The 16,832-nt window shown below is 31.6% G+C and overlaps 1 protein-coding gene across 4 annotated transcripts in view; it reads right to left on the minus strand.

The window, feature by feature from the left end:
- The window catches only part of LOC122529427 (serine-rich adhesin for platelets), a 107,714-nt gene extending 91,822 nt beyond the window's left edge, over nucleotides 1-15,892 (minus strand). For 2 of the 4 annotated variants that reach the window (XM_043655564.1, XM_043655561.1), the window contains exons 1-2: nucleotides 15,653-15,892; nucleotides 11,195-11,584 (exon numbers count right to left, since the gene is read on the minus strand). The gene's annotated coding sequence lies outside the window, so the exon portion shown is untranslated. Of the gene's footprint in view, nucleotides 1-11,194; nucleotides 11,585-15,612 lie in introns of all 4 variants that reach the window. The other 2 variants (XM_043655562.1, XM_043655563.1) reach the window with 2 other exon arrangements.
- Between the last annotated feature and the right edge of the window lie 940 nt (nucleotides 15,893-16,832).

A 16,832-nucleotide genomic window follows, 5' to 3' on the forward strand; every position in this document is an offset into this window, starting at 1 on the left:
ATTAAATATTTATATATATAAATAGCTAAATATAATTATACTATAGTATATATATAGTATATAATTATACTATAGTATATATAATATATAACTAAATATAATTATACTATAGTATAATATAGTATATATACTACAGTATATATTAGTATAATATATAATTAAATATAATTATACTATAGTATAATATAGTATATATACTATAGTATATATTAATATAATATATAGCTAAATACAATTATACTATAGTATATATATAGTATATATAATTATACTATAGTATATATTAATATAATATATAGCTAAATATAATTATACTATAGTATAATATAGTATATATACTATAGTATATATTAGTGTAATATAGTTATACTAATTATACTATATATATAAGACTAAATATAATTATACTAATATTTATACTAAATTTTCTAACTGTTGATTTTCGGCCGAAAATTAATTCAAAAGCAGTTCGACATCAACGAATCGTTCTCGAGTGAAATTTTCTTGATCGGGAAATCGGTGTGAACTTGTGTTCCTAGTTTATACACCTCTGTAGCTAGGGTCGCGAAAATATTTGCTCCGGCCAAGTGGAGAAGTTCGAGGAGCCCTGCTGGTCTAAGCAACGGAGTTAGCACGGTTAACAAGTTAACGGGTCTCGTTTCGCGTACTTTCGATGGAAAGGCTCGAAAGACGATCGTTCTCAGCGACTGGGACAACGGAAGAGAACTGAATGAACTTAGGCGATCAGAAACGAAAAATCATGGCGTGGGTGGGGTCACCTGAGAGAGAGTGTCACGCGCGTGACGTGGGAGCGCGTGTACGCATCGGTATGTCGGAGAAAATGCGCAGGCCAGCCAACGTGAAAGAGAAGGAGAGAAAGGGAACTGCTGCCAGACAATAATTTTTCTAATTCGCTGCTACGTCCAGAGAAGTTGAATTATGGTTGAATCAAGGGAGAGCCTGCCACTGAGAATCCACTCGAAAACCACACGTTGCAAAGTGGAGAAATATTACATATTTTATTTCACGCGATCTCTCATTCTTTTTTTAACTCCAACTGTGTGTTAAAACATCAGGCTCGATACTTGTGACTGTGCGCGATGAATATGGCACCAGAAAAGTGCCATTTTTCCCGGGATAAAGAAGAAAGTAATTACATACTAGTTTAACTCTAACAAATGTTAAATGTTAGAGATAGTAATTTAAATGCTACAAGTATTAAAACTACTAAATGTAAAAGGTTTGACAAATATAAAGGTTTGATAAATATTATTACGTTATGTTATATATTATATAATATTATTATTATCTATATATATTTTTACACATAATATAATAAATAATATAAATTTTATATTATTTATTATATTATATATAAAAACGAGTATAATAAAATAATATAATATTATAAAATTAATATAATATATTTTTATACATAATATAATAAATAATAATATAAATTTCACCTTATTTATTATATTATGTATAAAAACGAATATAATAAAATAATATTACAAAATTAATATAATATAATATTTTTATACATAATACAATAAATAATATAAAATTTACATTATTTATTATATTACGTATAAAAATATTATATTATATTAATTTTATAACATTGTATTATTTTAAGTTTAGCAGTTAAAAATATCATATTGTAATATTTTAACTGCTGAACTTACAATATCATATTACAACTATTATTGTAATGTTATAATTACCAAACTGCTAAACGTATTACGATATTTTATTTGTTGAATTAAAAATTTGTTGGAGGTAAATCTAAATGCTCGTAAATTTCAGACAAATTTCATAATACTGTGGAAACAAAGAGTGAAATTTAAAACTGGCAAAGAAATAAAAACATTTGCATTTGAAACAAGTGCGCGCAACCAAATTGCCAACACCGCAGCTGAAACTGTAATTACCTGAGATTTATTTCGAAATGGAACATTTAAAATATTTATTCAATCGATTGTGCAACAGTTCGATAATATTTCCCCATTGTTAAACACACGAAGGGAAATGGATTAAATTTTTAATTTGCCATGTATTTGGTCTTTCTTGTTTCTGCAAAAAAGAAATTAAACCACCGACCACCATGTCAATTTTACAGCGTAGATGGGCGCTTAACTCTATGTATTTTTGCGATACAACACGTTTGAAATAAAATTAATCAGTCAAACAACTGATTCGACTGATGTTAATTAATAACTAAAATCGGAGGTTGAAATATAATATTCGTGAAACGTACAGAACAAAAGGAAATTTGAGATGAGTGATTAAAATGAAAAAATGATGCAGATAAATAATAAAACAAAATGCGACATTTAAAAAAAAAAATAGATAAAAGCAATGAATAAGTGTAAAATATTCTTCAGAACAAATTATGATCACTGACGTGACAAAGAATATAATATTTGGTAAATTATTAATACCTGTAACATTCTTTCTCCAGTTTGGTTATTTAGGAAATATTTTGTCAATTTTTTCCTAATTATTCTCGTGAATTCGTAACAGAAATCACGATCACTCTCGACAATTGTAAAACAATTTCACAATTATGTCTGGAATATATCGATTCGAATATTTGGAAAATACTCCGGCGAGTTATTTTTTGATCCAGCGTGATAATATTATGAACAATTAAATCAAATACATAGAATGGAAATAGCGATCACGCTCGACAGTTGTGAGATAATATCATGGCCAGGATGTCGTAGCAGAGAGGAAGAAAAGGATCGCGAAAGGGACGACGAAGAGTGAATTCCGCGCATTGCTCCGAGCTGACGTGTCAACTTCCACAAGCAGAAAGTTTTCTCAAACGTATCGACTCGATGAATGAACGTTTGATGAATGAATCATTGATCGATCGTTGATTAAAGTCGTGTGATCAAAAACTTGGATCACAATCTCTCGAGGATTTTCACGAGCAGAAGATTCGTAGAATGAGAACTGATGAGAACTGAAATGACAAATAGAATAAAATTAGAAAAGAATTATTTACAATCGTGCTTCAAACATGGTAATTCATAGTAAAAATTATTTAAAGAAAAAAGGTTGTGCTGAAGTAAATTCGTTGAAAAAAAAACTAGCCTAGTCGGCATTGCTAGTAATAAAATAAAATAATAAAATAAAATAAAGTAAAATTACAAGACATTTATTATTTAATTTATCAATATCTTTATCATTATGATTAAGATTTTTTATTTATCAATTATATAATTATCCAATTAATTTTTTAAAACATTTAGTTCCGTTAAATTCTCCTAAATTTCTTATACATTTTATAGTATTAATTGAATTAATTAGATTATTTATTCGACCTTGAACATTATCAATTCGATTATCATCAAATTTAATTTCTGGACATTTAATTTTANATAAAATAAAATAAAATAAAATAAAATAAAATAAAATAAAATAAAATAAAATAAAATAAAATAAAATAAAATAAAATAAAACAAAACAAAGCAAAATAAAATAATAAAATAAAAGAAGGACTATTATTTATAATTAAAGTAAAAATAATTTAGAACAGTAAAAGCTGCTCATTTTTTAGTAAAGTAAACTCAGTTTTAAAGTAAACTCAACGCGTTAAAAAATTGAACTTCTTTCTCATCTTAACACGTATTACATTCTAATTTTAATAATTTCTGAAAACACTTCAAATTCCAATTTTAATAGTTTTCGAAAGTGCTTAATTTTGACGCTAATCTTCAACCCGCCGATATTACAGTTTACGTTGGGCACATTCGCATTCTGACAAATCCAGTTCTTCGAAAGCTCAACACGAATTATAGGAATTCAGTATTTTAATTTTTCCCACGTTTTTCTCACGAATATTATTTAGACAAATGTATGTACATCACACACACACATATTGAAATATTACACACTGTGAAAGATCGTAAAGGGCCAGGCGAAAAAAAGAAACAGAGCCGAAAATTTCGTAACATTCGCCGGGGCTTAGACCGAAGATATTTATCAGCAGAGATTAAAACGGGACTTCCCGTGTGTAACTGCATAAATTTAACTTTCTTTCTACGTACACGCGCCAACACACATGCCCAGATACCGTAACTTTTCGGTCCGGTCAACGAATACAACGAGCAGCATCCGAGAGAGAAAGAGAGAAAGAGAGAGAAGAATTAATATGACAACCCTTTCGATTGAAATCTTGTATCGTTCTCGAATGAACGATCTTTGTGTGTACGTGTATGTATTTTGTAGCATGTTACGTTTATGACGAATATTTCACATTGCAGGAAATATTTGTGTATCGTGTCAAATATCGATTTGAGTTGTGTATTGTTTAACATTGAAACATATTAGAAACATATTTGAAAGATGTGAGTCGTAGTAAAAAGGTTGACTTTATATTTATTACACAATTAGTTATTAAATGAAAATTACTAATATTTTTTTTGTAATTTTTCTGCTGTTCACTTTATAATTTGAGTATAATTTAATTTTAATTTAATTAAATATAATTAATGTGTAATAATAGTCGATTATCAAGTATCTAATTAGATATTTTGGAGATATAATGCTATTTACGATTAATTCCAAATATCCATAGTCTCCTAATTATCGAATTAAAATATTTACAATTACTATTATTTATTTAAAACGTGTTTGTTGAAAAATATCATTTTTTAAGGTTAACAGTTGAAATATTATTTTAAGATTATTTATAATTACTTGTAAAATTAAAGTGACTGAAATTTTTTTAATTTTTCTGCTATTCACTTGAATTTGAATCGATTATAAGATATTTAATTTGATATCAGATTACTACTTTGTACTAATTACAGTTATTCCAAGTATTCGTAGCCTTTTAATTATTAAATTAAAATGACCAATATCTTCTGATTATTCAACCGAGGAATTTTTATTATTTAACCAATAAAATAATTCACATTAATTCGCTATCACTCGATTCAGAAATCTTTGCCAACGAAAGCAATAATAACGAAAGTTATTTATTAAATTAACAAATATATAATTAGGTACTTATCGATTATTATTACACATTATATTTACAATTTTATATATATATATATATATATATATATATACACATATGTATTTTTTTTCTTTTTTATTTTTATAGCTTAACTTTACTTTGAACCAAATTGTATATTATCACTATATTTATGTATATGACTCAGAATCGGATAAACGTTATCGATAACTCTTTCTTACTCGCGAATAGTTGTTTGTACACGTACTATCAGTTAGTAAAACGCTACAACAAATACTTCGTTGCTAATTACTAACTTCGAAGACATTATCACACACACACATAAGCGTGAAGTTTCAACCTTACGTCTCGGATTAAAGAAACAAACAGGACAGCGATTACGCCGAGAATGATAAAACTGATAAAAGCGATCTTTATCTATTAAATACGACTCGACAGATGCGCGTAATGACGTGTAAATTATTTGCATTCAATTTACGCGACGTTGCCGCAAAAAATCCTTGAGCAGTTTAATTCGACACGGTGATAAAAATATTCGTCCCTGATAACGATGGACGTAGGCATTGTTAAAACGAGCATTTCTAAAATCTTTCGACAGTAATCTTTGTCGCGGACAAATGTCTGTCCAGGTTTTTTACAATGAGAAAAGTCGAAAGTCAGATTCTATACATTCTGCTCCATTTGTCTCTCACACTTTGTTTCCTGCATTCATTCTATGTTCTGTCGGGTTATTAAAATTATTGGGTGATCTGTAATTGTTTGACTTATCAAAATTAAAAGAGAATTCTTTGGTCGTAATGTAATATAGTGTAAATAATCGCGGCTATTTTATATATGTTAAAACTATAATTATCATAAAAAATTCCTTGATTATTGAAATTGAAAGAGAATTCTTTGGTTATTAAACTAATTAATTACAGTGTAATGCTATTTGTCGAGAATATTGTCGACATAAATTTAGAAAGAATTCGATTGTTAAAATTATTATTATTATCATCACAAATTTTTCAATTATTGAAATTGAAAGAGAATTCTTTTGTTACTAAACTAATTAATGATATCATAATATAATCCTATTTTTCAAGAATATTGTCGATTAAAGTGCAAGAAAAACTAGATTATTAAAATTTCCTAATTATTAAAATTAAAGGAGAATTCTTTCGTTAGAATAATATATTTCGCTGATCAATAGCTACAGCTTTTGCATAATGCTACTCTTCGACAATATCATAAATTTCAGGGCAAGGAAAAACGTATCGTATTAATGAATTGTGCTTCACATACTGGAATTATTGTTTCAAAGTGTCGATCAATATATCATTGGAACGAAATTTAAATTTAGAAGTTTAATTAAAGAATTAAGGATAAAATTATGGTAACCGAAAAATTTATACGAGTTTCTTATCTTATAAGTGTAATATTTCAATCGAAACTGAATGTCCTTTTCTCTACCTACGTAATTAACAAAGTTAACTGCGAAAGATTAATTTTCCTCCGGCGACTACGTATATTTCCAAATGGTATTTCTAGGGAAAACTTTCAAAAATTCAACGATTAATTAAGAACGATTTAGTGAAAGATTAACGAGCTTCTCCCGGAAAAGCTCCTCTCAATTTATAATATTTTCATAATTCCATCGAAGCTACGTGCACGTTTATTCTCTTTCACAGATATTGCTATACGACTAACAGAATTAATCGTGGAAAATTCGTTTCTTTCCAAACTCGTTCGGAAAGTTTAATTTTTAAAAATTTCGAATTCGTACGTATGTAATATTTCAATTAGATTGAAATTGTATGTCCATCTTTCCTCCATAATTAACAAAGTTACTCGCGCAAAATCAGTTTTTCTTCAGTACCTCAAGAGGGGAGAAGTTTAAAGAGAAAATTTCCAGAAATTCAGTGTGTTTTACTTGAATTTTGAAATATGCAAAATTTACGTGTAATATTTTAATTTCATTAAAACTACACGTTTATCTTTCCTCGCAAGTATTCCTACATAATTAACAAAATTAGCGAAAAATCAATATCACTTCAGTTCTCGTCAAACGTGTCTCAACACGAGAGAAATTTAAGAAGAAAATTTCCAGAAATTCCGTGTTTTACTTGAATTTTGAAATATGCAAAATTTACGCGTAATATTTTAATTTCATCGAAACTACACATTTATCTTTCCTCGCAAGTATTCTTGCATAATTAACAAAATTAGCCGCGAAAAATCAATATCACTTCAATTCTCGTCAAACGTGTCTCAACACGAGAGAAGTTTGAGAAGAAAATTTCCAGAAATTGCGTGTTTTTCTTGAACTTTGAAAATTTTCCCATTAAAAAAAAAAACCTCAGTTCATGTTTCTTCGCAAGTGTCAACCTTTCAGCTCTCGTCGCGACATCCATATCGCGTAACAATACCTCCGGTGTTTCGAAGAACAGGCTGAGAGCTTCTAGCTCAAACACAAGCACACAAGCGATGACAAAATCGCCACGCGTTAACGACATCTAAATTATCAAGTACGACGATCGTTAAAAGTTTAAAGCACAGTCGAAACTTGTCAGCGTCGGCCACGGCTTTCGACGTCGACGCCATCAGCTACCCCTGTATATTCTCGTTTGCACGACACGTATGTATGTGTATGTATACGTGTGCACGGCCACAAAATCGTTCCGCAACGATGAGAAAAAGCACTTGGCGGATGAGTCAGCCGCTTCTTTCGCAACTTTCTAACGTCATTTACACGCTCGCGAGTCCGTGTCCGATCGTTTGCATGCAACTCCGGCGCTAAACACTGCCAATCTATCCCAAACGAGCGCGATACCTCGCGATATCCGAGTGTTTCTCGATTTAACCCAATTTTGCGCTCCAATTTTTTCTCAAGTATATATATTCTCGCAACAAATTCTATTTAATTCCAATTTGGGGGGGGGGGGCATATCTGGTAAATTATTTACTTGAAAGCAAAAAGTTCGGTGAATGCTAATGTTTGATACAAATTTTTCGAGTGAGGTTTTGCGAGAAAGTTGCAAGCTTCTTATAAACTCGATTTGAAAATTACTCAAATAACACATTCAACTAAATGTTATCGTGAAATAATCTTGTGTTAGTTCAGTTAAATAAGCAAACGATTATCTTTGATTTATTTTATCGTTTGACTGTCGAACGAAATAATTTTTCACTTTATCTCTCGAATCGTTTTAAATTCTATTCTGTCATTTTTCTGACTTGAGATGTCTCAAATGTTTTCGATGTAAGAATACATATCATCGTCATTCTCATCTGTCTTTTTAATTTGTCTTATATCCTCATCCTCGTCCTTATAATTTTCATTTTCTCCTTTGTCATAAAATATTCTATTCATAGTTCACGGACAATATCTCGAAGAGACAAGTGTCCTTTGAACAAGCTGTCAACAATTCGCAGCTCGCTGTCTGCAACATGCCTGCTCGCCAAATTAAGCTAATTCACCTTCAGATTAACGGTTCCATAATGAGATTTGTGACTCTAAGATTTCAGTTATATCGTAAGGATTCGCGGAAGTTCCGTTTCACGAAAAAAAATTGAAAGCTCACTGATGTTCTGTGTCGTCTTAATCAGATTACCCTTGAGTGGAAGAACTTGCCAACAGAGTTTATTATCAGTCGAATGTTTCGTGTCAACTACAAAATGATATTTCATTTAATTTCCAAGTTTCCAACGTATTTCTCAGGGTATAAGTGAAACGATTGAGAATAGTAATGCAAATGATATAGAAAATGTTTTGATTAGTTTATTTCAACAAGCAAATTATTCCCTCCAAATTATCACAGTACAGTTTACTCCCAAAACAGAATGACTTTTTATTTTAACTGCTTGTTTTATTAAGTACTTTTATTTCAAGTACTTGTTTCTGCATATAATTTCGCAGAAATAGTTTCTGATTCTGTAGTGCAGAAATTGTCAAAAGTACAAAATTTCTCGCGTCTCATACACGCTCATACGAGCTCAAACATATTCAAAAACAAATGTTACTCACTGCAAATGATATATCACTGTGAATGTTAGTTTACTACTCCCTCTGTTTAACATGTAAATGTTCCATTATTTGTTAATTTACTTCAATTTCAATCGGCTGCGTTCGATTGATTTTTCTACGTTTCAACTTTCGAGACAGAAATAATTAATTAAGCAAACGAGACGAGTAAAATTTGTAATCAAAATTCTCCATCAGAAGTGGCAACTCCATAAAAGACTTTTTACATTTTTTACATTTTTCTTTCGCGAACGGTGCGTGGCACTCGAGCGGCAGGTCTCGAGTTTCGTCAAAGAAAATTGCTACTTTGATAAAGCCTCGCGTTTTTCTCTTTCTTTTTCTTTTTTCACGTTTTCCTAACGCGCCGTTCAAAGCATGAACTTGAAATAATCCAATTACGCTAATTCGACGACTCTCCTCGTGCAGTATTTCAATAAGGAACGGGATTCCTCTTCGCTTTTTCAGCCGCGGTCATTTCACCGTCCCTTAAGTCTGAAAATTGGACATCATTCCCCGTGATAACGACGCTGATTGAATTTTAATTCGCTTCTTTTCTGCGTTCCCTTGTGCAAAACCTTGAAACCTCATTTACGAAAAATAATGGATCCAATGTTGTCCAATTATGCACGAGTTAAAAAATACCGATAACGTGGAACAAACTAATTAATTTTATAGGATATACAAGGAAAAAGGAACAGTTAATTACACACGAAGTATCCAAATAGTTTCCCATTTTCATTGCTCTCGGAAATTAATTTAGATACTTCAATCAGCGTTATTTTATTTTATTATCGTTCTGTCGTCGTGCTGGAAATTAATGAGAGACACATCTTTCGTATTTATTATTCTCAATGATTCTTAAAATAATTGCATCAATCCATTCATGCGAGAACCATGAAATTCGTCGAGACGAAGTTTTTGTAGATTATTGGAAATTCGAGTGATTTTTTCACAGAATGATCTTTATTATATTTACTTTACACTTTAATCTCTTGGATACTGTTTTATAATATAATATAATAATAATATAATAATAATATATAATAATAAAATATAATATAATAATAATATATAATGTTTTATAATATAATATACGAAAGATCAAATTGTAGCAAAAGAAATAGTGAAAGATATTTCAAAAGAAAAAAAAATCATTCAAATTTCCAAAACATGCATCGTCTTGTTACAAAATACTGCGAACTTGACGTGTCTTGTCGATCAGAGAGAAGATATATACAAGTAAGAATGGTCGAATCAAAGACCAGTGTCGTAACGATTTATAGTGAGTTGCCACGGCCTGCATTACCTTTTATTGACTGATTAGACCCAGCTGGAGACATCCTTGAATAGATCGAGATCACTTAGAGAGCATACAGTTCTCTATCCAATTTAACACGGACATCCAATTTATAGTTTCATTTGAATTGTGAACACGATCAATTTTAAACGTAGCGTGGATCTTTAATTTTAATTTGTTCGAAACAAACGCTCGACAAAACTGGAGAAAATAAAATCACGATATTGAAATCGACTTGTACAGTCAGAGAGTCTTGCAACGACTGAATGCAAGAGATTTACTCTGTTTATCGTCCATTTATTATACAACACTAGATTATCTATCTTCGCAGTTGCTCAAAAAGATACTGGCATTTTTGTATCAAAATTAATATTAATTAATATTAAATTTACTTTGATTATTATCATTTGAATTATGCAGAATATTTCAACATACATATATAGCAGTTGTTCCAGTGTTAATCTTTCACCATTGACGTTGTGTTGGATGACCAACCCGGACAATATTGAATCTATGCAAATACTGACAATAAGCTAGCAACAGCCCACATAAAAGTGGACTGTGAATAGTTAGTCATAAGGGCAAGATCCAATAGTTGGTCATCTATGCTCCATCCCCTTTCACTTGACGATGATAACCAAATATATATAAGGACATGCTTTAGAGACATTCTATATCGCTAACAACATTAAACATTCTAAATCATTATAGAGACATTCTAAACCATTGTAAATCATTCTATTTCATACAAGGGAACAAACTCTTCTAAGCGTGTTGACTCCATTACACGGAATCCAACAGTTGAAAGAACAAATGAAAATTTGCTTCAAACTCGCCCAGTTTTCAAGACACACGCGAGGGGGAGGAGAAATTAATTTCTTTTTTTTTTTTCTGTACTTACTACGAGCAGATCTGAACGTGCTGTTGACCAAGGCGGAAGCAACGAGTCCGCATTATTCTCCCTCTTTCTCCGGCTCTGCCTCTTCACGACGTGACGGCCACACGAGAGAGAGTAGCCTTTCGAAGTCTTCGGCCGGTCACGCTTGTCCACGCGTGTTCTCTACCTTTTTCTTCCTTCTTTTTCCCGCGCCTTTCACACTCTCTCTCTCTCTCTCTCTCTCTCTCTCTCTCCCCTTTCTTCCTGTGTCCCTCAGGTCTCTCTTCCCTTCGATTCACGGGGGGTTTCGCACTACACCCGCGGGCCACAACACACGGTACCCATGGCGACGCGTTCTCCCGCCATTTACGCGAGCCTCTTCCCTCTTCCTCCTAATCTACTTCCGCCGCCGATCTACGAAACCGTTTCCCGTCTCTTTGATTAATTCGTTTGCATCCGCCGTTCGAGCTTCTATCCGTCCCTCGCGGATAGAAAGCCGAGATCGAACCCACAGATCTAGATCTGCAGATCTATAGATCTATAGTCACGATAGTATTCGGACTAGTAAGGCACTAAAAGTGCCCTTTGTGAAAATTCATCTCTCGTGTACATGGTACTTATGGTAACGAATTTGAGAGTAGTGTTGCAGCTTTATTATGTAAAGAAATAATATTAATTGTGATAGTTACTACGTTTCTTTAATTTCGTATAATATTAATTGTGATAGTTACTACGTTTCTTTAATTTCGTATATTTTCATAATATACGAATTGACTGTTATTTTCTTTTTCTTTTTGTTAATATAAAAAAAATATGTGTACAATGTACGAAACTTAAACGGTGGTGAAATGAAACTAGAATTCCTATTATTTCTCGTAATTTTGGATTTATGGCACTCGTCATTTGAGGGACTCATTTATGGAAACTTTTTCTGAATGTACATGTTACGAGTAGAACTCAATATCATGCAGATGCCGTCATGATCAATAAACTGCAGACGCTTGTGCATTTGTAAAATTTAAACGTGCAAAAATATAATAGATATGTAATATGCAGAAGATATAAATAATAATATCGAGTAGGGTACTTAGTAAATGAAACACGTCTGCTTAGGTTCGATTTCTCATAAAAATATGAATCCAAAGTCTAATAGTGACATGGATAATGTCCCTGCACTTTGGTTCTTTCGTGATCTTTGCATATTTATGTAAAGACGTGGAGATGCAAAGAATACACGCAGTACACAAAAAATATATAAAGTATCGAAAGAAGGAATACCCTCTTAACTGTATTCAATGAAATTTCAAACTGCATATAGATCCATAATTTAATCATGATTGTATTGACCAAGTTTGAAACAAATCGAGATATAAGAGTTGCATGATATCGAGTGTACATGTAAGGCAGTAAGACAATACAATCTCTAATTGTAAAATAAATTGTATCTTGTCAGACAGTTGTTAATATCATTTGATAATACTTTACGAGAATCTCGTAACATATTAATAAAATAATAAAGATATTGAAAATATTGAAGATATTACTAGCTGCAATTTTCATTTGTTTCGAACTGGCTTTTACACACTGTACATAACATTTTTCTACAGTAAGTATCCGAATACTTAAATCACTTTATGTACATTTCAGGTTCAAAAGGCAACAGCTAATAATTTTTAACCTTCGGTCAATGCCGTATACGCATATAGTAAAAATACCACATGCTGAGTAGATAAATGCTCAATAAAACAAAATTTCTAATAATTGCTCAATAAAATAACGCGCTTCAAACTGAAGTTGAACGAGTTGGAATCATTAACGCGTTTTTTTTTTTTTTTTAGTTGCGTATCCAGTTGTATATTCAGCACGAAGTGGTATAATGAATCGAAGAGAAAAAAATATTTGCAGTTAACCGGTGAATTTAAGTATTGCACCGACGTACGATGTTAAGTAAATACTTCGAGGAAAATCACGACAGATGATGTCGATACGCTTTAACGAGTAATCGATAACAATGCAAGTGTTTTCTCCGACGTGTAGTTACGTAGCCAACATTTTCAATTAATCATAAAGAATAAAATGGAATTGAGAAGTATTCGCGGAAGAATATTCCTCTTACAAAATTATTGCGAATGTTCGTGCATTTTTAGGGATTAGGAAAGTACAGAAATTTATAATATAATAATGAAGAATATATAATGAAGAATATATATAATAATTACAGTGAATGGTAGTACAATAGTACAGTAATAAATGACGTAAATAATTATAAATGGTAAAATTGTGAAATATATAAAATTCATAACATTCGACAACGTAGCGAAACAAAAATGTCGAAAGTAAAATACATTTCATGATATTTAGTGAGTGAAATTTCTTATTTGAGCAGATTCAAACAGATTTGAGTTTATAAAAGCGTAGAAATGCATGAACATACACTCGGAAAAAAACATTCCGCTTCCAAGAAGCTGCTTATTACGTATTCAAGCATAGTCAAGGTTGCTTATCGATTTACCGAATTCTTTCAAACATAAACGAATTTCGCTCGAAATTTCTTGCTCAATAATATTCTGCTCAAACGTTATTAACGATAAATCATGGATAACATCACGATGTTTGAACAAACGCAATCAATTTAAATCGTCAAGTGAATTGAGGATTTAATAACTATATTCGTCGTCAATTATTCTAATCATACGTCAGTTGAATAGAAATATAAATACTCGTCGCGATTAATAATCGAGTAATTCCATCACAATTACTAATCGTTGATTGCATTGAATACCGATATCAGACAAATTCAACGTCATTACAGATATACTATACTTGTAGAAATTGTACCATGTTTGATCGAATATTCCATTCTGAACGAACGCCGGGAATAAATGGCTATGGCCTACTAACCGCAGTAATTATCCTACACAACAATAATTATCCTACAGCAGCAATCATCGAAAATTCGTATTGATATACCGATCTCCTAGTTTGGTTTTGAATTTCGATATTTGCAAATAATTCTGGAATTTATTCTGCAATATTTATCCAGTAATTATAATATTCATTATTATTTTATTGTTACATTTAACACCTAATGTTCAAAGCGAAGTTATTAAATATTCTACTCGACAGACATCGAGTATGATCATTTCCTTGACGAACTTTCGAACAGAGATAATAGAACACAGAGTTGATTTTCTTTTTTAAATTCCTCCAAGATTCAAACACGTTGCTGATTCCAAACATTGAGCCGACGATGTATATACAATACATTGCATTCTTAGCGCGCTATTAATCCAAAACGATTTCGTTTTCCTTCAACGTTTATTAGTCACCGAGCAAACGCGACGAGGAGGAAGAAAACTTGTTGCACGATCCGGATTTTTAAATCCACGAATTTCTTGCTCAGCTGACCGCAGCTGTTATTATTACTACACGAGAGCAAAACGGATTCATTCTCCGACGCACTTGATCGTCGAACAAGATCACGGTGAGAATCGTTATTATTGCTCGCGGGGCGGAGAGAGACTGTCGATAACAGTTCGATGAACAAGCGGCTTAATTATCGAAGTTTATCGCAATCGTCAACCGAATTGCACGGTTGATTGTTAATCGTATAACTCGTCCGATTAGCCAAGCGTTAAATTTCAAACTAACAAATAACGTACCTATAGAGAGGAGACTTTTCGTCGATGAAAGAAATTGCGGCTCTACTAGAAGTAGATCTCTTTCGTCGAGAAATGAAAGTTGGAGAGGAACAAGAACTTGCTGTGCAAACTTGGACACTGATATGATGCTTTCAGTTATGTTGTAATATTAACAGTAATATTAATATTTAACGTAATAGCATTAATACTAATATTTTTTTAATAAATATAATAATATTAATATTATTGTAGTAAACTGTAATCTTATAATATAAAATATAATATATATTAATAATATGTTATATTATTATCTATATTATATTATAATATATTAATACAATAATATTATAATATTATAATAATAATTATTAATGTAAAATAACTACATGTAAATAACAGCATAGTCGTGTCTAATACTACAACATACTATACATAATAATATAACAGCAATTGTACTATAGCAAACGTAATGTTGCTGCATTCGTCACTTCCGCAAACATGGTAGAAAGTTTCTAAAATTCCCGGTTCTCTTACGACAGCTACTAATTTATTCTCAAATAAACGTAATTAAATCGAAATTAAATTCAACGAATCCTCAACTGAATCTACAATTCTCAGTGACAAAGAGTACCAATGCAATCAAAGGAGACACGCTTCAAAAGTTCCCGGTAAAATTTCGAAGTAACCGAAAATTAAAAAGGTTACAACTGTGTTACCACTAGGCCAGACTAGGTCGACAAAAAAAAGAGCAAAGAAAAGAACAATTTCAACTTTCGTTTCGGCTTAGGTTGCACAACCGACCTTTTCACAACTCCTTCGTGTAAAAGCAGATAATGCTAACCTTCGAAAACGTCCGTGCTCGTCGGATGCAAACGAACTAACGACCCGTTGGCTCTCGTCCGTCGCACGCGTGAAGCGTCACTGGCCGCCTGTCATGTGCACACGACGGTATATCGGCGTGGTTTGATTCCGCGTCGCCGGAAGTATTTCAAATTCACCGATTCGAACCGCGAAACAATATTAAATCCCGACAATGCGCACTGTAAGACGCTCGGCGCGAGACTGACTACGCGAGTCATACACGTACGCTCGCTGTTTCGGAGTGTCGTGACGTCCGCCAATCAGTGGCACGGATTCCTGCGTAGGTATGCGTCCGCGCATGCGCAGCAATGCCTCTTGCCGATCGCGAGTCAGTGATACCACTGTTTTGGAGTAATACCACTCTCAAACGTGTTTCGATTAACAGATTCGTAATTTAATGGAGATGTATAACAGAATAAAAATTTCTACGATTAATTATTGAGATAATAATATATTTGTTTCGTTAATTATAATTACTTGAACGAATATATCGAAACAAATATATTAGATCAGGTGTATTGCAATGAATATATTATACACGATTATTATTAAGGTAACAATTAGTCATAATTATTTGAATGAATGTATTGGAACAAATATATCAGATTAGGTGAGTATATTGTAACGAATATACATATATTGTGAAATTGTAAAACGTCACTTGAAAATATATTAAAATGAGTAATACATCTCTATTACAAGATTGTTAAGTAAAATATGTGTTATTTGTATGTTATGTGTGTATTATAATATTGTAAAGTAAAATATGTGTCGCATTTATACATTACAATTTTATAATATGAATTCATCAATTTAAGTGTATCTTTGTATCGATTTACAAAATGGAAGTAAAAGACGACGCTCGAAATTAATTTATAAAAGCAAGAGAAAATACGTATTAGAAAATGCAGCGAAAAATTAATGAGTTGCAACTTTTGTCGTAGACAGCTACTTAATAAAAGTATATTTTTAGGTGCAGTGTTCAGTCGATTGCGCAATTTCCATGATAAGAAAATGAATTCCATTATAAAATGTGTCCTTTCGCGGCCAAACTTTATAACACAATTCACAAATGCATATGTATAGTCACTAGATTATCATGGTATCATAGTCCCCGTGTAAATTAATGACAGGGGTTTTATATTCTTGAAAAACATAAA

This window comes from Frieseomelitta varia, unplaced genomic scaffold, assembly GCF_011392965.1.
Source record: "Frieseomelitta varia isolate USP_RPSP 00005682 unplaced genomic scaffold, Fvar_1.2 scaffold_285, whole genome shotgun sequence".
Classification (NCBI taxonomy): domain Eukaryota; kingdom Metazoa; phylum Arthropoda; class Insecta; order Hymenoptera; family Apidae; genus Frieseomelitta; species Frieseomelitta varia.